This window comes from Sorex araneus, chromosome X (assembly GCF_027595985.1).
Source record: "Sorex araneus isolate mSorAra2 chromosome X, mSorAra2.pri, whole genome shotgun sequence".
NCBI lineage: Eukaryota > Metazoa > Chordata > Mammalia > Eulipotyphla > Soricidae > Sorex > Sorex araneus.
This window is the reverse complement of record NC_073313.1, coordinates 192,810,645-192,837,598: the sequence shown is the minus strand read 5'-3', so window position 1 is coordinate 192,837,598 and position 26,954 is coordinate 192,810,645. Positions and strand designations below refer to the sequence as shown.

Here is a 26,954-nt window from a genome sequence, read left to right as displayed (position 1 = left end):
ATTCTGGGTCACACCAGCACAGCTCAGGGCTTACTCCTGCTCAGGAGTCACTCCTGGTGGTGTGAAGGAAACCATGTATGGACCAGGGATAGAATCTGGGCCAGGCATATGCAAAGCCAATGTCAACCCCTGTTCTACTGTCCTATCTCTTCTGCCCAGTGATTATATCTTTTTCAAAAAGTTCTAAGTCCTAGGCTTCTTTTGGGATTCACCACTTTTTCCACTAGTTTTTCCAGGAATCCATTCCAGGTTCCATACCCAAAAGTCCACTCTGTAATTACTCTTCATATTTCCTTAGTCACTTCTGGTATTTCTTATTATCTTTGTTTTTGTGACCTTAATGGTTTTGAGAAATATTGTCCATTATGTCCCTCAAATGGGATTTGTCTTTTGTTGCTGCTCTTCCTCTGTTTCTTCAGTGGCAGGAACTGAACCCAGGGCATCCCACACAAACACAAGGCAAGTGCTCTACCACGTCATCTCACTACAGTGTTCCTTCCACAGGTTTAAACTGAGCTGTGGATTACAGTGAGGGAAATCACAGGGTTAAAGTGTCCTTCTCATTTTTAGGGTACATAACCAACAGCATAGTTTACCACTGATGATAACAACCTTGAATATTTGGTCAATGTAGTATAAATTCACCTTTTCTCGCATTCTATTCTCTTATTTCTTGGAAAGAGTGTGAGTTCAGCCTACACTCAAAGGAGGGGTGGGGGGAATTAGGTCCCAGTTTCTGAAGTAGTGACCACCTACGTAGATTATTTTAAATATTTCAATCAGAAAAACGTCGCTTCTCTCAGCTTAAATTTATGTGTGTTTAATTTTTTATTTGCGGTAACAATGCAGCTCACACTATTTGTTACTCAAATTACTCCAGCTATTAGGAGCTCTTTGAGGTTGGCTCCTATGTCCTTGTACCAAGCCCACATCCTTTGTTTTTTAAGAACTTCCTTATTTTCTGGCAATACAAGATGGTCTTGACCTGTAATTATCCAATTCTTCCAGGGGCCCTGGTTATTTTTGTTGGACAAACGTATTTAGAAACGAAGATCTGGATGTACCATTGTTACTGGGTGTCAGTGTTTCCAAGTCCTCAGTGGACAGATCTAGAAAATATATGTGTATCATAATCACATATGCATTCACAGCAATAAGTATTTCTGAGTATAAATTAAGCTTTTAAAAGATTTGGGACCAAAGAGATAGAACAAATGGTAAAGCACATACCTAGCATGTATAAGACCCTGAGATCCAGCCCAGACATTGCATTCTCCTTCCCCACTCCCCCCACCACCACCAATCCAGCACCACGGAGTAGAGCCCGAGCAACCCCCACACCACCAGGCAGAGTACCAAGCTGGCAGGCTAACTCAGTCAGGTCTATTACCACTGGGAGTAACCCAGCAGAATGGAAATGTACTCATTGATAGAATTTTGTTTTGTGCAGGAAAGACCCTGTGTTTGATAACTTGCACTGCTGGGGTGGGCCAGGGAGTTAGCACATACTAGAAGGGGCACCTGTGCACTGTTGTGTGTACTCAACATAAAAACAAATACTAAGGTCGCTAACTTTGATCCAATACCACAGGATTCGCTATCCAGGTAAACAAAATCACAAGAGAGTCTCTCTCTCTCTCTCTCTCTCTCTCTCTCTCTCTCTCTCTCTCTCTCTCTCTCTCTCTCTCTCTCTCTCTCTCACTCTCTCTACCCCCTGCTTCCCTCCCTCCCTCTCTCCCTCTCTCTCTCACTCACTCTCACTCTCTCTACCCCTTGCTTCCCTTCCTCCCTCCCTTCCTCTCTCACTCACTCTCACTCTCTCTACCCCCTCCTTCCCTCCCTCCCTCTCTTTCTCTCTCCTCCTCCCTCTCCCTCTCTCTGTCTCTCTCTCTCCTTCTCCTTTTTCCTCTCCCCCTCTTCCTCTTTCCCCTCCCACCTCCAGCCCCTCTTCTTTTTCTCTTTCTTTCTTCTACTTCCAGTGCATTACTCAGGGGTTGCTCCCGGCAGTGCTCTGGGGACCATGCAGGATAGACTCCACACCTCCTACGAGCAAAGTATGCCCTTGGCCTGTTGAGCAATCTCTCTCGGTCCGTCTTTTTTCAATTAAAATTGAAAAAGAGAAAAACTGCTTCTGTTTGCTGGCTGGAAAACTTTAAAGAAGAGTTTTCTGAGACAGAAACTGTTAGACCAAACAAAGGGTAGCACTGTAGTCCCGTTGTTTATCGATTTGCTCAAGGGGGCACCAGTAATGTCTCCATTGTAAGGCTTGTTGTAAGGAATAGAATCAACAGCTGTGTTGGAGTTCCACTTCACCTCGGAGAGGGGACATAAAGAAAAGGGGCAGTCAGGCTGGTGGATGCCCTTGGGTCAGCTACAAACCCAGACTCATAACAAGTAAAAGGCTGTCCCAAGTACGAATGTGGACTGGAGAGCTGTCTGGGGAAGTATCCTGAGAACTACAGGGCCTACACTCAGCTTTAAAATAAGGAAGGGGGGGGGGAGGAAGAAGGGAGGCAGCATGGAGACAAGGTTTCAGAAATCCAGAAGTCTTCTCATTATCCCTCTCTATAAAATCCAAGGAAAGCTCTTAAGCAATGCCTGCTCTAGGATGAAGCAGGAGCCCCAGTTTCAAGTCCAAAGCAGAGGAGTTGGTGGGGTGCAAGGACTGCCGAATAGATCCAGTTAGCCTCCAGCAAGCAGGCTTGCTAACACCCAGTGCCTGAGAGCAGGAGCCCAGCTAGGTCTTTCAAACATTCACGTCTTCACATTGGAACTTACACCCCTCCCTTCAAAAAGTGTTGCTTTGAAGACTAACAAAATGAAGATCAATTCTGAGTTTATCAGACCTTTCAATGTAGAACACTGTGCTCACCAGTCAGTCGCCTGCAGGTTCAGGTAGGGGAGGGGAGAAGGTAATTAGTATCCTGAAGATTTGACCTGACAAGGCAACAGGTGTTTTAAACACATTATCTCCTAGTCTTCACAGCCAGAGAAGTGGCCATGGTTTGGAACTGCAAAACAAGTTTACTCAGCTCTGTCCAGCTCCAAGTCTCTGATCTTTCCATTTAGAGAGATGCCATATATTTCAAACTCAAAAGCAGACTTATGCATACCTTTATTATCACGTATGGGGAGGGGGCAGAGAGATAGTACAGGTGGGGCAGTAAGGGGCTTGCCTTAAACCTGGCTGACCTGGTTCCATCCCAGGCACCACACATAGTCCCCTAGGATCATCAATATATCAAGAGTGATCCCTGAACATAGAGCCAGGAGGAAATCCTTGGCACAGCCAGGTGTGGCCCAATAAAATAAACAAAAACCAAAATATCTCATACTAGTATATTCCTCAAAACAGCAGTCCTTTTATTTTTTCTGGGGAGGGTATATTTTCTTGTGTAGGGGACCAGACCTGGAGGTGATCAGGGCTTCCTCCTGGCTCTGAACACAGGGGTCATTCTTAGAGGGCTCGGGGGAAATATGAGGTGCTGGCGATTAGATCTGAGTCAGCCGCCTGCAAGGCACATGCCCTGCTCACTGTACTATCACTCTGCCCAAAGCAGCAATTCTTTATAACTCAACTAAGGTGTCAAGAATTCTATTATTAAAATCACATTCTCAGAGCCAAGAGACAGTATAAGAGATAAGACACTTGCCTTGAACACAGGTGCTCCTGCCAACCCTGACTAAATCCCAAGCACAGCATATGATCCCCTCAGTACCACCAGGGGCCACTCCTGAGCACAGAACCAGGAACAGCCCCTGAGCACCATCAGCTGTGGCAAAATTAACTTTATAATTTAGCAAAATATTATAAATCCCGGGATTGGAGTGATAGTGCAGCGGGTAGGGCGTTTGCCTTGCACGCAGCCAACTCAGGTTCGATTCCCAGCATCCCATATGGTCCCCTGAGCACCGCCAGGGGTGATTCTTGAGTGCAGAGCCAGGAGTGACCCCTGTGCATCGCCGGGTGTGACCCAAAAAGGAAAAAAAGTTAGAAAGGCCCGCCAAAAAATATCAACGTGAATACAACTTTTACATTAAAAAACAAGGAAGTCTAAAATATTAAAGATGCGTCTTTTCTGAACTATAAAGAGATACTGAAATATAAACATCTAAATTCTTCTCCATTTCAATCAGGATTGATCTATATTCTAAAATGTACTGCCCCTCTTCCTCTCTCTATATGGCTTCTCTTCTCATCCCACTCTCCCTCCCCCTCAGAATTACAGTCCTGTGCCCAAGGGTTCGTCTTGAATGCTTTCAGTGTATTCTAACAGTCCTGTGCAAACAGGTGCCCCTAAACACAACAGTCCTGCTTTAACATGCAGAGATGTACCACTTTACCATGGTTGTACAATGTGTAATCGATGCTACTATGTTTGAACCCAATTCACCCATCACCAGTACACACAATAGAACAATTATTTTAAAAGTCAAAATCTTAATCATTCTCTCTAAATAGAACCAAACTATCTTTTTTCTGAGGCAAAAATCTACTGAAAATGCTGATTTCAAGAACAGTGAAAAGAATGTTCAGCTGGTGTTAGAACTGGACTCAAGAACAGGCTCCAGTATGGACAGGAAGCTGCTGCCTGACTCGGAGCAGACTGCTTGACCCACAACTCTCCTCCACTGACGGCAACCCCGTCTACCATCTCTACCTTAAATGTTAGAAAGTCCAAATGGAATATTCATCCCTTCAGAAATATTTGTGGAGCCCTTCTCCGTGTTATACATTCGGGTGACAAAGAGGCCATTCTAGGTCCAGAGATCTTGGAAGGGATGAACAGTGAACCAGAAAACCAACAGAGCCTGGAGATCCGGAGCTTCCACGCACAGAACGGCCCCTCTGCTCCTTAAAGACTATGATCCAGGAGGTCTTCTAACCCATTTTTGCAGCCAGCGGCTTCTTATAGAAATGCATCTAGACTGTGAACTGAGCTAAATATCAGAAATCCAAAACTCATATAATCTTTATTCTCAGCAATGAAAAACAAATTATCAAATGATACCTTTTCAGCAGGTTTGATTGTTGGGGGAAAATTTCAAATAATAATAGTGAGTTCTCTGTTGAAATATTGAATGTATTCAAAGTATAGAGACAATAAAGTGAAGATCATTAGCCACTCAGGTGGGGGGGTGTCAGGGGGCGTGGGGGTATATTGGGGTTCTTGGTGGTGGAACATGTGCACTGGTGAAGGAAATGTGGGTTTATTCATTATATGACTGAGACTTAAACCTGAAAGCTTTGTAACTTTTTTCACGTTGATTCAATAAAATAAAAAAAAAAATTGAAAAAATATACAAAAAGAAAAAAAAACAATACAGCCATGTGAGAATGTAACTGTACATGACCATAGCACAGGGAAAGGAATTATGGTATTTGCTGAATAGTGACTCACGACAGGGGCTGGAGTGACCCTACAGGGATTAAGGTACAAACCTTGCCTAAGGTCCCCCATGAATCACCAGGCACAGCAATGGAGTCCCCAAGCACCACCAGGGAGGTCGAGGTAAGGCCCTGCACCACATTTTCAGGTCCGAACATTCAACTTCTGACCTACCATTCAGCCTCCTGAGCATCACTTGAGAGACTCCCCACCTCCATCCCCTACTCACCCCACCCACCATACCACACCCTGAAAAAGAACAGTGACCCAAAAAGATAAAGAGAACAACTACGCAATACCTGAGGGAAACATATTGGTATGTGAAATAGTAATGTTTAAAAAAATGAATATTTCAGTTACATCTTTTGGAAAATAGAGGTCAAATCCAGCAGCCCTTCAGGGTGCTCCAGGCACGATGCTTGGGAATCAACGGAAGGCAGGGCTAAAATCCTCAAACCAGGCACTTCAGCTTTGAGCCATCTTCTCAGACCATAACGCCTGTTTAAACTTTTTTTTTAAAAAAAAAAGAGGTATATGCAAAGTATGCAAAAGGAAAATTTGATGATGCATTAAACAAATAATATTCTTTACTCTCCTTTTCCAAACTTCACTAAGCATCATTTAACATTTATAATTCTTAAAATATTATAATTGCTATGGGAGCACAGATGGAAGAATGATTAATTCTGACTGAAATAATGTATGTGAAAATGGGAAATTCTAACCCCCCCACCATGAATGGTATTATTGTCAGAGCATGAAATAATCGAGCATTTTTGAGTTAATAGCATTACAGTGCAGTAGCACAAGTTATTTTTATATTCTGCTGCTTGGTTTCCGGCACACCTGATAATGTACAACATTAGTCATTTCTTTACTGTATTTTTTTAAAGAAATGGATAAATATGGAAAAAGAGCCAAACAGTACAAAAGGGTGTGCGCAAAACAGGAGACCTCACCTATCCCAGATTCCTACATCTTCCAAAAAGGCAGTAATTTCTGATATAAACTTTCAGAGATACTTTATGCCTAGATAAGTTTTACTTAAGGACATTCTTGAAAGTTTTTCCTTAATAACGCATACAAATCATTTCATTCTTTATCTGTAGATCACTATTACATAGGTGCACCATCATTTATTTAATCACTCTATACTATAAAAGTGCCTGGCAATTTACTAAGCTCCATTATATAATTATTTCCTCCTTACAGTTTTCCTTTATGTCCTTGCGAATTTTACAGCTTCTCCAGTGTACCCACCAGTTCCTCTCACAGTCACCAGGTGCTCTGGCCTCATTCCCCAGCCCCCCTGCTTGCAGACACAGAGGGCTGCACAGCATTCTCGGTGCTTCAGCCATGGCTCATGCTGCTGCTATGGCTGAGACCCATCTCTCTTTGCTTGACAACTTTTCCCTTGCTTTTGTTTTGGGACCTTCCTGGGGTGCTCCAAGTTACTCCTGGCAACAGTCAGGGGAATGGCAGTATTGGAGGGCTGTGCTATGCAGTGCCGTGGCTTAAGCAGGGGTGCCCGCATGCAAAGCCTGCGCTCCAGTCCTTTGAGTCATCTCTGCTCAGTTCATCCTTAGTCCTTCAAAGAGGACTGAGGTATAACTTCCTCCTGGACAGAAAGATCTCTAACCCTTAAGGGTCCTGCCACAGCACAGGACCTGGCACTTAATCTCAGGATGAACATACATGGGTGAGTCCTAAAGACTAAATTTTAAGTCTCTTCAGGTCCAGTGCTTTGTACTAACCCTCATGGATGACAGGGATTAGTACAAGCCTGGCACACTAAGGCATTTAATACCTCTTGATTCAAGCTGAAATAAAGAAAACTTCTTAACATGTATTATGTACCACACCCAATTCCAAATAGACTTTTAAAAACATTGTCATGGAATAAATGGTCCCCATTTATTGAGGGTAGGATGGGGGGAAGTACACCTGGCTGTGTGCAGGCATTGTTCCTGGCTCTGAAGCTCCTGGCGGTACCGGAAGGACAATGTGCAATGTCAGGGATCAAATTGAGGTCAGACCACATGCAAGACAAGCACCTTACCCATGTACTGTTATCTATCTCTCCCACCCAAGGATCCCCAACTTACAGATGAAGAAATTGAGGCCTTAACATTTAAAAACTAGTCCACAGACATTAGGAGAGGGTTGAAATTTGAAATAAATCCTACTTTAAAATCATTGATCTTCCCACTACGTTGTATGCATGCATGCTTTCGTGCTGAACACTTGGGGGTCCATCAAATAAGAAGTCCTGGAGACATCTTTCCAACCACAGTGAACAACCACTAATGATGAAAAGCAATCGAATATAAAACTAAAATGAGAGAAACAAAATGAATGTTCTGAACAAGCAAATCTTGTCTAAGGCACCCACAAATATGTACTTAGCATACCCAGGCAGACTGTTCCAGTAGCCATGCACAATGAAAACAAGTAGTCTTAAGCAACTGCACCCTGGCCCTGCTTAATCCTACCAGCATGCTTTCCCTGTGAAACCATCAATTATGTCCCCAGTTTTCTCTCCCCAAGCCCCCTCCCGCAATTCTATAATCCCCAGGTCCATCTCTAAAACTGATCTTTGGAGCAATACCTGTACAGGATTTAAATACTGACTAATTCTGTACAAACACAGACATCCCAGAAAAATCTAAGGGAAGACCTCTCGTACTGGGTGAGAGAACAGAGGGCAGAATTCCAGGGTCAGGTACCAGGAGGTTGATATGACATGAGATATAAGCCCTCATCTTCAAACTAGAACTAGTCAGAATGCCTGCTGCTCCTACTAAGGCCCTGAAGGGAATGAAACTAGGTAATTTAGGATGAACCCCTAGTATAGAACACAGAACAGAGTAATAGCTCACTTGGTTTCTTGTCAGAGACTAAATGAACCCACCCAAAACTAAGCAATCTGCTCCCATCCCATCCACTAGGACAGTGATTTCCAACAGGAATCTGTGAAAACCTGCATGGACACAGGAAGTACAGATGGCATTTAGCAAAGGTAGGAAAACAGAGGAAGCCTCTCCTCCCTCCCTTACTCCCACATATGAGGAAAATGAGCGAATCAGCAGCAAGCAGTTAATGAACCCAAACCTGTTCACTAAGAGAGACAAAGCAGCAAAAATTATCCCCTGTGTAACTAGACACCAACAAAAAGACACCTCCAATGAAAACTAATGAAACCAAAAAAAAAAAAAAAACCCTTTCTCTCCTCTTATCAGTCAAAACCAAGTAAGAATGCCTCCAGACTCTGAAGGAGAGGTAAAATAAGGTAGGTAATGGTTGTGAAGAAATGAGCTATGCAGTCAGTGGAACCAAACTACAGTCTGGTCAGATAAGGTAGCCCTGAAGGTGTACTGAAGGAGGCACATTTCCAGGCCAAACCCTCCCTCCCAAGATAAGGCTGGGTTTGACCTTATGTGTTTTGGTCTGAAGTCACTCCAAATAACCTTTAAAAACTACTTGCATTGCAAATTCACAGAAAACAAGCTGGGGGAGGCTGGTAACCAACCCAGCATTATAGGGAGAGCAAAGGGCTAATCTGGGATCTCAACCCAGTCCAGCTTCAAATCTACACTCACCTACAACATAACTAAGGAGACAAGGGAGCTAGGCTGGATCAAGTCTAACCATAAGCAAATAGCCCAATAATCAGTTGTTTAGTTTTAACAATACATATTTCTGGGCCAGAAAGATAGTATAGGGGGTAACTTTCTTGCCATGCATGCAACTAATGTGGGTTTGATCCCTAGCACCACATATGGTCCCCGGTCTTACAAGGAGGGAGCCCTGAGAGCAGCCAGGTATGGTTATAAACAACAAATCAAAACAAACAGCACACATTTCAAAGAGTAGAGTACTTTTCATGTCATTTTTCTGGAGTTAGAAACTATTTTAACCTTTTTGGTTATGTTGTGCTGTGTGGGAACCAGGGTTTGGGGAGCTAAACCCAGTGATTCACACACACAATGCAAGTGCTTTACAACTGAGCTACGTTGTCAATCTACTTTCCCAAACTTATTGAGATATCATTGACATACAACATATAAATTTAAGGTGCACAACTTGTTGATTTAATACTTGAGTTTGCAAAACGGGCCTGAGATTTCAGATTTTGTCATGCACAATTGACCCAGATTCGGTCCCAGGGCACCACAGGACTGATCCCTGAGAGCTCCAAGTAAGCCCTAAGAGCACCACCAGGTGTAGTCCCCCCCACCCCCCCAAAAAAAGGCTTCCAAAACAGTTACACCATAAAGGTAGATTACATCTTCATCCCCTTTCAAGAGAAAGTACAGTGGTTAAGGCACTTGTCTTGCATGTGGTCAATGCTCTGACAGGTCGCTGAAAACCACTGGTTTAAGGTGCAACTCACAGTTCTCTGTAAGAGACCAAATTAAAAAACAAGGGAGGTCATTCAGAGTCAAACATTCTCAAAAGTATGATCCTGTTACAACATGCCTCACCCAAACGCTTGAAATAAATGCAGACTGCCACACCTCACCCCAGACCTATTGAAATACCACCTGGAGATAAGGGGGTGGGGGAATGCAAAACAAACACTCAAGGTGATTCAATCTTGTAATATCAAGGAGTAGGACTAAAGATTGCACCCCCCCCCCCCCCCCACACACACACACTGCTCCTACTCCAGTCCAAGTACCCAAGTCTTCCAGTAGTTTCTACAGGAAGGCTAGGCTGTGTGTCTTCAAGAATTTGACTTCTAGGGCCGGAGCGATAGCACAGCGGGTAGGGCGTTTGCCTTGCACGCGGCCGACCCAGGTTCGATCCCCGGCATCCCATATGGTCCCCCAAGCACCGCCAGGAGTAATTCCTGAGTGCAAAGCCAGGAGTAACCCCTGAGCATCGCTGGGTGTGACCCAAAAAAAAAAAAAAGCAAAAAAAAAAAAAAAAAGAATTTGACTTCTAGCTGCCCCTATGGGTATTTCAAACAGGATGTCCCAGAAAAGCCCCAAATCCAGTCATTCCCCTTGAGGGAATTCTGAGTTACTTGTGTCTGCCATACATCACACCCTGCTCCCAGCCTAGAAACAGCCTTGCTCTCTATCCTCCGTTACCTGCAAGGACTCCTTTCTAATCTGGAAGAAGCTTCTATTCTACCAAGAATATATGCACCCTTGTGTTCTCATTCCCTTTGTGCTAAAGCTTGGTGGCACAGGACTGTCAGTCCTGTATTCAGATCTGGCTGGTCCAGGTTATTCAGGGTTGTTTCCTTCTCTGCAAAATAAGGACTGATGACAATAGCACTTTATGGGAAGTGTGTGTATGCGCGCGTGTGTGTGTGTGTGTGTGTGTGTGTGTGAGTGAGAGAGAGAGAGACAGGGAGAGTGAAGAGTGAGTGTGAGGGGGGGGGGTCATGAGCTAATGCACCCTAAATGCACAATAAAAAGCATTCAATTGACATTAATTCTCTTCCTCCTACTCAGGCCTCAAACATCATCTCTCACCTGACCTACTTCAAAAGCCTCCTAAGAGAACGCCCCGCTACCCATCTGTCCCCATGCCAGTCTCTCCTCCACGCCACCACTGCCAAAGCTTTTCTCCATCACAGCTCTGATTACATCATCTCTGCTTTAAAACCTTTGACAACTATCACTTGCCTTACAGGATCAAACCATACTTCTTAGCCTGGCATGCAAGGCCTTTTGCAATCTGGCTCTCTCCTCTTTGCCACTGTACCCAAATGCCAGCACCATCTGTTCTAGTAACAACACCCCAAACATGACTTGTATTTTCATGCCTCCCAGCCTCTGCTTATCATGCTCCCTTCACAGAAAGTCCCTCACCCTCTTCCCCACCTGGCAAACTGCTACCCTCCTTCACCTCCTCCATGAAGCCTTCCCTAGCCACCAACTCTTCACTTCTTCTCTTTTCCCCTTCCTCCTCCTTCTTATCCTTCTCTTCCTACGCACTTACTGCACATGTGTCTCCCTAACATTTGCACTATGCATGCACTTGTTTGCCTCCTCAGGAACAGACACAGAGCTGGGTGCAAGGGCCCAGTGACAGACGTCCAGAAATAACTGTTGGAAAAATTAATACAAGACTTCCTTTCCACCACCCTATGACAAATGAGAACAGTTTGTCAAACAGTTAAAACCTTTATGCTAACTTTTTATTTCAAAAACTAATAGGATATTTATATTTTACTCATTGATCAAGTTAAGACTTCTCTTGGGGGATAGGAGGACACATCCAACAATGCTCAGGAAACACTCCTGGATCTGTGCTAAGAAATCACTCCTGAAGGTGCTTGGGAGACCATATGGGATGCCAGGAACCAAGCCTAGGTCAGCCACATGCAAGGCAAATGGCCTAACTATAGTACTATTAACTCCAGCCTCTAGTTAAGAGTATTCTTAATAAAGGAACTGAAAAATGTCCCATGAAAAGTGAAATGTCTTTCTAAATGTTGTCTCCTCAGAACTCAGTCACTACCCCTCTAGAGAGAATTCTCTTTACTCGGTCCAAGATGAAGGAGAGAAACCATACTCTAATTCCTCTTAACTTGCGTTTGGTGAATATGAAGCTATGCAGCTTAAGAGATTCCTCTTGCTAAACAAAATATTTCAGGAAAGATAAACAGAACTGCTCCTTAAGAGTAGGAAGGAAGTGTAAAAACACAGATGGATTACAGTGTTCTTAGGAAACTGAGTTTATTCTCAAAGAATTAGACACCAAGCTGGTAGGGAGCAGTGTGAGCCCTTGCCTCAATGAGACTATTTTGCATGTCATTAGCACAATCCAAATGCATCAAAACTTTGAGATATCTGATGAAAAGAAGACTTTTTGGTAGCACATACATTTCTATTCAAGTATCTAAAGTTTCTTGGCTTCTTCTAAGCAGAAGTAGAAAGGTATGTGGGAAAGTTAGGCAACTTACATTAACAAAATATGTCTTAGGACATAGTAATTCTCACTTTATGTTCATTAATAGGACACAAAGCAGTTAAGAATTTCCTCATTCTATCCCAATGTCAGGATGTGAACTCTTGAGGGAATCACAGCCCCTCTCCACTATAGAAAAGACTGCTCTCCTGGTTAGCAACAGCCCAGATACATAAATAAATGTACACATAAGATCTGAATCTGACACTATAAACATAGTCTATTTAAATAAAAGGTTTATTATTCTCAAGTAGAGCTTTACTGAAGTCTGTGGGGTTGTCTCAATTCTCATGGTATTAGCAATAATAAATAGTTTTAAAATATTCATTCTCTCTGGTCTTCTCAGAGTTGGGATGGGTGACCCACCTCCCCATACTTCCCAAAGCCCAGGCAGCCACACCCACAACCCACTGCTGCCACCACACAAGCTCATCTACCAGGCTTATTCGAAAAATAATCTCGAAAGAAATCAACTAATGGCAAAAAAATTCTCAGATACCTGTTCCTGACCAGCAATCTCGGAGTGGGACAGGCCAGTCAACTGTCACTATGCCTCCGACCAGACTATCCAGTTAAATATTCTGGTCTTTCTGGAGTGTGTGGCCACAAATTCGGCCACACAACATCTGTAAACTCTACAATGCTGGCATCCCAATCGGAGCAAACCAGATTGGATGGGAATGTAACACAGAAGCCAACCAATCTCAACAAACAAAAGCATTAACACAGAAGGCTTACTTAACTTGCAATAACAGCTTAGTAAACCCTCAAACAAAGACTTAATGTCCCCATGTTGAGATACAATTGTCACAAATTTTCTTCTACAGAAATATGTTTTGATCATTCTGTTAGTCATTTAGCGTTAACAAACAATACAAAATTAAGTATTGTGGACCTGCTATGGGGGCAGGCTTGAGGGGTGATTGGGAAAATAGAGACAATGGTGGAGGGAAGGTGACAGTGGTGGTGGGATTGGTGTTTAAATACTGAATGCCTGTAACAAATCATCATGAACACTTTGTAAACCAGAGTGTTAAAATAAAGTGGGGGAAAATATAATAAAATACTGATTATCATTAAAACCAGTTTGTTAAAAACATCCTCATGCTAATAATAAAATACATATTTTTCCTCTAGTTCCTTTTCCTGTATTAATTTTCTTCCCAAATTGTTCATTTGATCAAAGCACTTCATTTAACATTTAGTTTATTGACATAAGCAATTAACTATGTATATTATCCTGAAACTCAGCACTTGCCTGGGCTTGTGTAACAAGTACCTTAAAATTAGCAATTCAAAAAACACTCAAAACAAAAAAATTCCATCCTACTACAGATCCAAAGAGCTGAAAAACATTTTTAAAACAATTAAGAGGAGAAAAAACGAGAAAACTAGATTTCGGTACTTAGAAGTCAGACACAGGGTTGAACAATTTTACATAGGTTTGTCTTACTCTTGGCACAAACTCTGCAAAATAAGATTTATTACCCCATTTTGCTAAGAAACTGAAGTCAAGTCAACTGCTCTGAGCAACACACAAAACCACAATTCATTTGGTTTCAAAGATCATGCATCCCCCGCTGTCACAATTTACCCTATATTTGTATTTTTACAAAAGAAGAAAAAAAGGATTTTGTGTATATTTCTAGTGTACTAGTCTAGTTAAAGGATCTACTCTGTCCAAGGCACCTTATTATTCACAACAATCAAATTGTAATGTATATAAAGATATTAAATATATTATATAATAAATCCTTATTAAATATAATAAATCCTTCCCATGAAGATATTAAATATAAAAATATGCTGGGAACAGCCTGTGATAGCTACCATTCATCACAGAAAACCTTCTACATACTAAGCTATTCTTTATTAAGTCATAACAAATTCCTTTAAGTTTAATTTTTTTCCAACATATAACATAGAATTGGAATGATATCAAGGGGAAAACGATAGCTAATTAAGTTAGCACAGTCAGCTATGATAAAAACTTTAATTTACATATCTGCGTTTCCAAAACAATTTACCAATATAAAAGTTATCTCCTTAAGCCTATATTTAGATTTATGGATGTACCTTAAATTAGCATAATCATTTATCAGAAGATGTTGTTAAAATGAATCTAATAGAGGTAGAATGCATATTACTAAATTAAAGTACTTGAAAATAGGCCTTCAAAGGATACTGTTTTATCACTACAATTCAGATACTTTGTCACTCTAAATAAAACTCAAGCACTAGGTTAAGGAGCTGACATAAAAGGCTGGCTACACATGTGGAAGCCCATGATTCCTGGTACTGCATTGTCCTTCAAGACTGCCAAGTATGGCCCACCATTCCCATCCCCAAAAAATTCAACCACCGCACAAGTTTAACAACAAAACTAATTGTTCCAAAAAGTACATGGTTGCGCATGGTTTAAACTCTTGAAATAGAGTTTAAACTAGTTGAAATCCTAGTTTAAACTAGAAATTCTAGTTTAAACATTTAATTAGGGCAATTACTCAGAATACCAGTTGTTTCACCAGAATAAATTAAACTTGCATCCCCTTCATACACCCATAAAATTAATTTTTAACTAGCAAAATTGGTTTTCAAATTCCAAGTCACTATTTCCTTATATACATTTTTAAAAGGCTACTTAATGAACTGCTAAACTAAGCTGCATGATCTCAAATCACAGGGCAGAGAAAATATATTTTTTCCCAGATATATTTAACCTGAATCTAACAAGCTTTGATATCTGACCTCTAATGTACAGGAAAAGTGAGAAAGAAAGTAAAGTAACCACCACCACAGGAAACAAATTCAGAATCCAGAACTACCTAAAAGCTCTCCTCTGAAAATCAGGAGGGGAAGGAGAGAGCATTTTTCTAAAAAAAATTTAAAGGACAAAGCCAATAGCAACCAACATTGCCGTATATGAACCTTTATTGAATCCTAGTTTTAAATTATAGTGGGGAGGGGGAGGAGGTATGGGGGATCGGATTGGTGGAGGAAAGTTGACACTAGTGGCTGGATCAGTGTTGCTATATGTCTAAAACTCAACTGTGAATAGCTTTGTAAACCACAGTACTTTAATTTTTTTTAAAAAATGTAATAAATCACTGCTCATTTTATTAAAATGTTTTCCTACAATTATGCTTTGTACAAAAATTCGACAGTTTAGGATATTTAGAGAAAAACACTCTTCAAAGGAGATCCAGGAGATTCAGAATGAATATCAGAACTAGTGATATTCAAAAGTCCTGCAGTTAAAAAAATACTTAAAAATATTAGTTTTATTGTGGTCAATTTAGATTTTCCCAATTACTTGCACAAAGAATCTTTGTTTCTTATCTAACCCTTAGAAATTTCTTAGAAATCAGTTTCTGATGGAAGCCACTTTGAGAACTGTTGCTCTGTCTAAAGAGATCACTGAGGTAAGGCTCTCTTTAAACTACAAAAATACTTTAAGACCTCTAAATTAAAAATTCATAATTTAATCTGCTTGCAATTTTGGAGCACTAACATTTTGTGTCTTTCACATGTGTAAACAATTGCATTTGTTCTTTATCATGTTTTCATCTATAATTTGTACTCTTTCAATAATATGAAATTTCCATTGTAAAATTTTTCTTAGTACTATTAAATTTTACTTATTAAGATCCATTGCCTTGAATATTTACAATGGAATAGACTTCAAATATATGTGTGTCAAACAATATTGGTTTTGACTTTCAAAACTGCCTTGCGATATCTTAAATTATCCACAATCCCCTCCAATGATTCCTCAAACTAAACTTTTGGCTTCAAAGAGACAACCACAAAATAAATAAAAAATTATGAAGGTGTTCCAAAAGCGCTTAAGAGTTTCTATTAATTTACTTCAAATTCCTCAGACCTTCACTTTTATGGTATAAAAGTAGTCCCATTCTTAGAAAATGATTCTTTGAGTACCCAAACAATTATATCCTAAAACAGTCATCACAAATTCTACTTTTAAGTAGCTAACAAGGCCGACCAGGGTTCAATTTCTCCGCCCCTCTCAGAGAGCCCAGCAAGCTACCAAGAGTATCCCGCCCGCACAGCAGAGTCTGGCAAGCTACCATGGCATATTCAATATGCCAAAACAGTAACAACAGGCCTCACAACGGAAATGTTACTGGTGCCCACTGGAGCTAATTGATGAACAATGGGATGACAGTACTACAGTGCTACTATTCTGATGAAATTCTATTAGTTAACCATTTTAAATTTTGACGTGTTTGAGAAAAGGACGACTTTCCTTAGAAGCTATTTATAATTTATATGCTATTACTTGAAAGCATCATTTTAAAAATTACTTCAAAGAAGAACACTGGACAGTGGGGAAATAAAAACATTTCAAGATTTTTATTTTTATCTTTATTTTTATTTTTGCTTTTATTATAATTTTGGTAACATGGTTACAATAATGTTAAAGCTTATGTTGCTGATGTGTCTAGTTTCTACCACCACCAAAGTGCCCAGGAACCTCCACCATTGTGCCTGTATCATCTTTTTTGTGAATTTTCATCATCCTCTGCACCAGGCTGTTTTCACTCGGGGTGCCCCAGAGGGGGCGGGCGAGAACCCTCCTTGCTCAAGGGACCCAGCCCCGGCAGCTGACCTCCACTACCCAACCACCTCCATGCTCCAGGCCACTTTCTGGACACAGTATAAGACACTTCCTACCCATTTTCCATAATTACCACACCATATTTGATGGAGTTCAGACAGTAGGCAACAAGTCATAGAGTAATATATATATAGACATATATCTATATACATATATGTATACATACTTCTCAGAGAGCCCAGCAAGCTACCAAAAGTATCCCACGTGCACAGGCAGAGCCTGGCAAGCTCCCCATGGCGTATTTGATATGCCAAAAACAGTAACAATAGGTCTCATTCTCCTGACCCTGAAAGAGCCTCCAATCATTGGGAAAGACGAGTAAGGAAAGGCTGCTAAAATCTCACGTTACTGGTGCTCACTTGAGTAAATCAACAAACAACGGGATGACAGTGATACAGTGAAAGATTTCACAGAAGCTTCCAACTAATAGTTGTAATTCATTTGAGAAAACCTACATCCTATTCCATTAAGAGCACTACTAAAACCCTGAAATATATTTAAAAGAAAAATTGCTAACAAAGAAACCTGAGCTAAAAGTCACTGCTATAAGGAAACAATCAAATTTGATGTCTCTTTTGCAGCTGGAAGGCAATTTATAATGTTCAAAGCTCTTTCATATACATTCTCTCATCTGACCCTCAAAACTCTGGAGAAATGTCTGTTTTCTATCATAGTAGCATATATCTAACGTGATTCAACTTAAAAGCAGACAACTTGTCAACCATCAATTATCCTTACTTTAGGGAGAATACTCATACTAAATAATTTTATTCTGCCTTGGCTGATGGAATCCATTGCCTTCTCCCATCAGGAGCGCTCTCAGGCCAGACCCTACCCTGGGAATATCTCCTGTGATTGTGCTTGGTAATACCTGCAGACAGCTAACTGTCCATGGGTATTTAAATCTTCCTATACTTCATTCCCCTGGCTTTTTCTATTACTATACAAAGTAAAAAAAAAAAAAAAAAAAAAAAAAAAAAAAAAAAAAAGATTCCTTTGAACTCACCACAAAAATGCCTAGAATTGTCCAGTTCTGTTTTTCTCGTAGCTTCCCATTTTCACCCATGTCAGTGTTTGCACAAGAAAGGGTAATGTGTACAGCAGGTAACACATGTGCTGGCAACAGCAGCTTCAGGATAAAGATGACACTGGTTTGGCTCTGGATCTTCTTGTCTCGGTTACGTGTGCTTTGTGCTCTTAGATCCCCTACATGTTGGGGGCATTCTCTAGCTTCCCAAGGTTGCTAAAGGCTAGAGAAAACAGAACCTGGCACTGACCATGTTTTAACAGCTATGGGCTTTCTGCTGCCCTTTGTCTCAGAGATTAAAAAAAAATTAAACAAAACAACAATGTTAAGACAAAGTCAACCATCAAGAAGTCAGCATCCAGGCAAAGCAAGCACATGGACTTAATAATGTAAAGCAAAATGAGAAAAACATAATGAATGCACAAGCAATGTACTGTTATTAAATAGAAGGAACCATTTAAATATGGAAGGGGAAAATATGGGTAAAAAAAAGATCATGAGAAGAATTATATATTTGAACTGGCTTTTAAAGGACAATGAAATTCTCAGTGGTTGAAGGAAAAAAAAGAGTCCCCAAAATGAACAAAATATGTAAGTGTTATGAAATGGGCAAGAGCTCAGAGACATGGAGACACAACTGAGTCTGGAAAAGAAAGTTAAAGTCCAGGTAATGGAGAATCTTGTAATCTATGAATAAAACAAAGAAAGCCAGCCAGAATTCTTAACTGTCCTTTGCACCAGCTACAGTGCCTTCAGCTGCAAGTAACATCAAATACTTATCAGTGTCTTCAATCAGGGTCTCAAAACTTTCTAAGAGGTCCAGGGATTTAGCCCCGTAGTAGAGAGCACTCACCCATATGTCTGAGGTCCTGGTTCCAACCTCTGACAATACAAAAAAAATGTATTCATAATCCATGTTCATTAACAGAGTTTACCAAAGGCAAGAATAAGAAGGAGGATAACAAACTATCTTGCTAGATTACAGAAGACTGTACTAATGTTTTCTCAGGCAGCTTCACATAACATTCACATAGGAGATCTTTTGGATATGCCAACACATCTAGTATATATGAATGAGGCTTATTTTTTATTCCCAAATAGTTTTGTATTTTTATTCTAACCATACCATGTATTTTATTCTAACCAAAATGGATGACCTAGTACACTGTACTATGGATGACTGGCTCAAAAACAATAACAAAAATTATTTTCTCATATAAGAAGTTCTGAGTCACAGTGGTTTGGGGGTTGCTTAATTCAGCAGCTAAAAAAGTCATTGTGGTCTTATGCTTTTATCTTTATAGTCTAAATCCTCAAAGTCAACCTATTTCATTTTACTGACAACCTTAAGTTCCCAAAGTGGCAGGACCTGATAGGTGTCACGCACCTACTCAATAGCCAATCACTGACAATGTGACATCTGGTTATCATATACAAATATTGATTTGTCTACATCAAGATTCCCTCCATGAGACAGGGGCACAGACACTCAGCATACCCTAAAGCAGTTTCTCAATCACAGGACATTCCAAGGGGCTACAGATGAAAACTGCAGAAACGGCATGAGACAAGGAAACCAATCAGCCAGCAGGAGAGGGCAAGGGCAATGAACAGAGAGGAAACAAGATCTGGTTTTTCTCGTAGCTTCCATGATCAGAAAAAGGTTCAGAAACACTGCCCTGAAGTACAGAGAACCAAGGGAAAACCAACTAAAAGCAGGATTATGTTATCAGGTAATGTGATACTTTATTACAGTAATGCCCACTGCCTCAGTCCACCCCACACATGGATCATGTGACCATAGAGCATGCAGAGCCTACGTTGAGAGAGGCAGCTGCCCAGCTGATCCCAGCTCCACTTCTGAATCCTAAGCCAATAAACAGTTGGCTGAAAAAATGGGAGCAAAGGAGACTGGGATGGGAAATGCAGTTGTTTGGACAATAAACACTGCACAGTACTTGAGTATATAGAATAACGGGGAAAGAATGAACTGTACTGTTTCCTTCCCGCAGATCTTTATTTTTTAATCCAAACATCTGGTTAGTTCAGAATCAGCCAGCAATAAACTATAATTGCTGTTATTAATATAAGTAATTTAGACTAAGGCATGGCAGAAAGAGGGAAGTATAATGGGTTACATGGGAATACTGACCAATAACTGAGTTTTCGGCTAAGTAATTCAATACCTTGTTATACAAGCATCTCTAGATGCATCAATTCAAATCTATACATAAAGGGAATCGTCTCAAGACTATAGAGTTTTCCTCACAGGAACATTAAAAATGTTCACACCAGGCCAGAGCAATAGTACAGCAGGAAGGGTGCTTGCCTTGCAAACCGTCGACCAGAGTTCTAGCCCCAGTACCTCATATAGTTCCCCAAACCCAGTCAGGAGTAATCTCTGAGTACAGAGCCAGGAATAAGCTCTGAACATTGCCAGGGTGTCCTCAAAACAAACAAACAAATATGTTCACACCTTTTGGCATACTGATGTACTATTGCTCTAAACAGCAATACCACCTTTGGAAACATCCTATAAAACAAGCTTATTCTTTACCAAGCCTTTTCCTCCATCCTTAAATTCCTCCCTTCTTTTCTTCTTTTTTTTTTAAATTGAATCACAGTGATATACACAGTTACAAAGTTGTTCATGATTGGGTTTAAGTCATACAATGTTCCAACACCCATCCCATCACCAGTGTACATTTCCCACCACCAATGGTCCCAGTTTTCCTCACTCCAACCCACCTCCACCCCCGCCCCCACTTGCCTCTATGGCAGGTACTTTTTCTTTTTTTTCCTTTTCTTTTCTTTTCTTTTCTTTTATTGAATCAATGTGAGAAAGACTCTTACAAAGCTGTTCTTGATTGGATTTTAGTCATAGAGTATTCCAACACCCATCTCTCCATCAGTGTACATTTCCCAGCACCAGTGCCCCTAAGTTCCTTTCCATCATCCCCATCCTACCCAACCCCCCCATTCCCCAGCCTGCCTCTATAGCAGGGGCTATTCTGAGTGTTAAAAGTAGGTAAAGGGATATTCTTGATAACTTTTCAGTATCAATATTGCAAAACACAATGCCCAAAAGGAGAAACAAAGAGAGACAGAGACAGAATAACTCCCTTCTTTCTCTGATACTTTGTCTCCCCACAGACCTGTCTCTTAGGGCAATTGGTACTGTCTCTTTTGGCTGGCATTAGCATCCCTGCTGAGAACTGGCAATTCAGGTTCTCAACAGGGCTTTTCCAAATTGGAACCAGAGCAAAGAGTCCATTTCTTGATGGTAAGAGATTGTAAAGCTACCAGCAGCCAGGCTTAACCATGTGCCAGGGACTATACTGGGCCTTTGATTTAATGAAGAGTAAACCCCATCTGAGCCAAAGGGCCCTGATAGCCTGAGAGATAATTTCCCCCAACACACATAAATGTCAAAATGAACTGGTTAAATAAATTAGTGAAGTATATAATGGATTTTCTAAAGGGCTAAGGAAGCAGTGCCAAAGAAGAAAGTACAGATGACAAGAGAAGACGGACAAAACCAAAGCATATACTTAAATGCTCAAATGCATAATACATACACTCTTTTTCATATTCCTTCAAAATCATCCAGAACATGGGATTCCTACACACACACACACACACACACACACACACACACACACAAACAGATCGCAGCCTGTTTCTTAGAGAGTGCCCAACCCCTCCCAACTTATACAGGTAATGTTCATGATAAGCAAGTAACAGGAGGTATGCTGTGGCAGGAAAGATGATGAGTCACTTTGGCCTGGAGCTGTGGCAGAATATCCTGGGTTTATAACTACATAAAGCTACTGTTAAAAAGATTTCAAATATCAAAATATACATTTTTTTTTTACTAATTTTGCCTCATAGTATTGGCAAATTTGCTAAACTTGAGACACGTTACCATTCTCTGCAACACTTTCATGTTCTTAACCTTCTCACCTATTGGATTCTCCTTTTCAGAATCTTGTCCTTGATCACATACACCTAAAATATCTATTTGGTCAACAGCAACCCTAGAAGAGCAAACCCCATCAGTAACACAGCCAAAACAAAAAACCCTGTTCATACTCCAGAACATAAGGTTTCCTGTTAGCCTTCTTTATCAAAACTCTTCCTCTAGATCCAAAATTGATTCCTGTGATAATAAAAATACCAGAAGCCATTCTCTACTCTGTTATTCTGGTCATGCCTGAGCCCCTCCAGAACTAACATCTTCATTAGCAAGTACTGCTTTAAAGCTCTCTCCTTTCACACAGGGGAATATTAGACTACCCTCACAGAGGAGGGTTTGTGACACATCCTCTTTATATTTTGAGAAGACATTCTTTTTTTTTTTTTTCTTTTTGGGTCACACCCAGTGATGCACAGCGGTTACTTCTGGTTTTGCACTCAGGAATTACCCCTGGTGGTGCTCAGGGGACCATATAGGATACTGGGAATTGAACCCGGTCAGTTGTGTGCAAGGCAAATGCCCTACCAGCTGTGCTATTACTCCAGCCCCATTGAAAAGACATTCTTCTAAAAGTTAAGTCTTAAAAGCTGAAGATCGAGGTGGGAGTGATTGCACAACTTACCTTGCATGCGACCAACCCAAGTTCAGTTCCTGGCACCTCGTATGGCTCTCCTGGGCCCTGCCAGGAGTGATCCCTGAGCACAGAGCCAGGAGTAAGTCCTGAGCACTAATGGGAGTGGCTCAAAGACAAAAATTAAATAAGCTGAAGATGGACAAGCTTCTCAGACATAAAAGATACCACCGCTTAGCACATAATGTTATTTTAGACGCTTTTAATGAAAATCCATACCAGTTTCAAGAACAGCACCAAACTGCATTTGATGCTCGGAAATGCAAGCAGGACACAGTATAAATATTTGGAATCATAGTAAAAATGGGTCACCTACAATCTTCTACTTCTTTAGTGTTAAACCAATAACATAAGGAAAGAATTAATTTTGTACAGAAGTACTGTAACAGACTAATCCAGACAGCAGTAGAAAGAACCCAAGCACAATAAGACCAGAAAGGGGATATTTATCTAGGCTTTGTAATACCAAGATGAAAGGCAAATGATATATACATTTCTCTTTTAAAAAGACATATAGGTTTAAGAAGTTATTTCCTTAAATATGTTCCTCCGGGTTACTAGTTTGGATTATAAATCACACCAGACCCTGAAGCCTAACTTAAAAAAAAGAAAGAAAGAAAGAAAAGAATGAAGTTGAAAATACGCAAATGATTTATTTGAGATATGTGGATTCCTGAAGCTCTCTTGGGGAAGAAATTTTTATTACCATTACTAGTGTTTTTAATCTTTGACATCAAAGCAGACATGTTAACCCTGGGGTTCTGAAACCAGAATAACCAAAACTGTGAGAAACTGTTACACATTAAAGTTAGACCTTTTGTCAGGTTTTAATGAATTCAAAAATGAGCAACAGGGAGAAGGGATGAGGGAGATTTAGAAAACGAGGTACAAGCTCATCTCTACCATTTATATATGATATTGAGTAAACTGATCTAATTTGCTTGAGCCTCAATCTACTTAAGTTAGGGTTTGGGGATTAAACTATATAAGTAATATTTTTATAAACCCTAAAGCACTGTTCAAATATTACAGTACTAACTCCAGAATGCCAACACTTCTAGTCTGAGTCACAAACTTTAGGGCTGAAAGATAATCGCATTTTAAGAATGATAACAATAAGAAAACCAAGTCCCAGAAATATTCAAGCACCATTTTCATGAATTGGTGAAAGTATCCTGGAGATTCTAATTTTGTCACCACCACTGATACAAGTATTAAAAAGGCTATTCTATACAAATCTAAAGACTAAAAAAGCATTCTCTCACACACATATAAAGCATATGTTTTACACATACACACACAAACTCTACTTTATTTTGCTTTTATAAACTTTACTCCTGTAACTCTCAAGTTAAGCTAAACTTTTCATCAGAAAAAAATTAAACAAACCATTTATCTGGATACAAGGCTCAAACACTATTTCCAACCCAACGCAGATAAAAGGTTTACAACTGAGTTAGACATGTCTATAATGAAAACATCAACATAACATTAACTTCCAGTTATGCTGAAAGTATCATTATAATACATATACTTCTACCAGTCCAGGTACATGGATTTTAATGCTCCCTGGGAGATAAAGAAATGACCATGAGCTTGAGGGTTATTACCTAAAAATGGATATTTTAATAAGATGCTTCCATTGTCCACCAAATGGTATCCTCAATCAACCATCAAAACCCCACTATGGCACCAAATAAATCATGTATTTAAAGAGACAACATTTTTTTTTCCCCCACAGGCTGTTATAAGATGCATAAAAAGAGCTGACTATGAATCAGTTCCACGATGGGCATAAATAGTGCTAATTTGGACATTATGGTGGTTAAGCCCAAAAAGCAGGAAAACCACTGCTTCCAAATCTCAGCAAAGTTCAGTTTGTGGCATCACAGCTGTAAGACAGGGTCGTGAAAAGAAACCTTACATTTATTTCTGGACTTTCCTGCCTCCACTAAAATCGATGACAGTATTTCCCATCCTTTATTGTAAAATCACAACAGTCCGGAAGCCTGGACCGGGTTCACTTGGCAGGTAACAGGAGCGACCCAGGAGGAAGTCCTGAAGGATGTCAGATACCATATTTCCTTTACTCTGGCAAACTTCTCATCTTAATACCGCCAGGATATATTTACGCTGCATTTCTGACTGACACCCACCAGACATTCTGGCTGCCACAAACTGCAGAACTGGCATATTCCAGAAAAGGTCTCTTATGGAGATCTTTAGGCAACTTAGATGAACAAACTATTCAAGCTACAACTACACCCAACATCTCCGTCACTCATAAACTCTTTCATCCACAGCAATCAAGAAGCAGCTGTTTAAAATCAGAAACCTTCTTGCTAGCTACAAAATATTCCAAAATGACCAGAGAAGCTTTCCCTTGCTTCTCCTTCCCCTCCCCCATCCTAAGAGTGCCAACTTGGCAGGAATAAAGATGACCCAGGAAGGCGGGGCGGGGGGGGGGGGTGTGAGAGCAGACACACAGACTTCCTTCATTTCCATTCCAGGGAAATACTACCCTCTCTACCAATGAACCTGGTTTTCCCTCTCCCATCCTCAGCCCCACTAAATAACTTCTGCTGTCCGGACGTCTGGCATTGCCTGCAGAATCCTAAACCCTTTGCTCGGATTCTCAACCAGGCATTTCCTGTCCGTCCCAGAGTCTGAGGCCCCCATTCCACGCAAGATTCACCTTTCCTTTACCTTATAACCCCACCCCTCAGACTGTGATGCTGCCGAGGTCAAGTTCAAGATGAAGGTGCCCGAATGGGCACCAGCAGGAAACAACTTTATCGAGTTAGAGTCCCACCACCCAAGAATCTGGAGCTGGCCGAGAGAACCGGCTGCAGGGGGCTGGCAGTGGAAGGCGCCCGCCGTACCCGGCGTCCTGCGGTCTCCTGGCCACGGCCCCGCACTTCTACCTGGCCTGCGCCGCATTTCCTACTGAGCGCTCTGCAGTAAGTCAAGTAAGTTTGGGGTACATCGGTCCAGGGACATTTCTGTCTGCAAAAGCAGCCACACAATGCCTAGGACTTCCTTCCTGGCCAGCCATTCCGGAAAGCTGCCACGCCAAAGCGGGGAGCCCCTCGCATCCCCAGCACTGCGCGCCCGCACCCCCAAGTCCTTCAGGAAGAGCGTGTGATCACCTATAAGTCGTCGTCCCCGCTCCCAACGTGACTCCTGTCCACCTTCCGGGAACACAGGAGGGCACAGTCCTGATACCATTCTCCTCTTTCTCAGCTTCCTCTCAATGTCTAATCCTAGCCCCCCCCCCACCATGCCCCCAAATTTAAAAATAAATAAATAAATAAATAAAAAGTGGGTCTACTAACCGCAGTGTTCTAGGAAGCCAAGTCAGAAGACCTTTGGCCCAGGCTGGGGCAGTACGAGCCCCTCCGCCCCCCACCGGCTTAAATTCACCCGGCAACTTCGCGACCCCGTGCACCCTTAACACTTTGGAGGGCGCCCGGGACCCCGCGGTGCCAGGCGCTCCGCTCCTCCGCGCCAAGTACCCGGCGCAGCCAGGGGCCCTCGCCAAGCCCCAGGGATACAGAGGAGGCGGGAAAGGGGGCCGAGAAGCGCGCCACGGGCGGGGGAGAAGGGTGGTGGTCCGAAACTTCCAGCGCACCGCAGCGCGTCCCGGTGCCCCGGGCTCCCTAGCTCCGCGGGAAGCCGGCTCGGTCCCGGGCGAAGGGGACGAAGATGGGGAGACGCCGACGCCCCCAGAGGCGCCCAGACCAAGGCCCGGGGCGCCCGACATGTCCGTGCCTATCCCCGGAAAGCTCCCGGGTGTGCCCGGAGAAGGGGGGAGGGGGTCTCGAAACTTTCCCATATACCTTTCTACTTGTCCCCATCACCCTCTCGTGCTCCCCGGGACCCTCTCCTCCCCGCCCGCACCAAGGCAGCCGGTCCTGCCCGGGACCCGCAGGAGAAGCGGCGGCCGCGGCGGCGCCCGGGCGAGCGGAGTTACCTGCCGGGAAAGTTTCCAGCTCCGCGGCGCGGATCCCCACCCCCAGGGCCGGGCTTCGGGGCGCGGCCAGCGCGGCGCTCCACGGCTCCTGGTCCTCCGGCTCCCGAGACGGCCGCAGCTCCCGCAGCTGCCACAGCCAGGGCTGCGCTCGGGCCGGTGCCCCCGCCCCGCTCGGCCCACCCCGGGGCCTCATTGGCAGCGCCAGTCCCCGCCCCCGCGCGTGTTCCCGACGGCGAACCCTTCCTCTCGCGCGCCCGCCCGCCCGCCCGCCCGGCCGCGCCTCCGCGCCGCGCCGCGCCGCGCCCCGCCCCGCCCCGGCCCGGGCTGCGGCGGCTCCCAGCCCCGGCCGGGGCGCCGCGCACTGTCCCCACCCCCCCGCACGGTGCCCGGT

The 26,954-nt window shown here is 42.3% G+C and overlaps 1 protein-coding gene across 3 annotated transcripts in view; it reads right to left on the bottom strand.

Moving 5' to 3' along the window:
* The window catches only part of TANC1 (tetratricopeptide repeat, ankyrin repeat and coiled-coil containing 1), a 246,711-nt gene extending 219,978 nt beyond the window's left edge, over window positions 1–26,733 (bottom strand). For all 3 annotated transcript variants that reach the window (XM_055120531.1, XM_055120528.1, XM_055120530.1), the window contains exon 1: window positions 26,564–26,733. The gene's annotated coding sequence lies outside the window, so the exon portion shown is untranslated. The remainder of the gene's footprint in view (window positions 1–26,563) is intronic.
* Window positions 26,734–26,954: the final 221 nt, after the last annotated feature.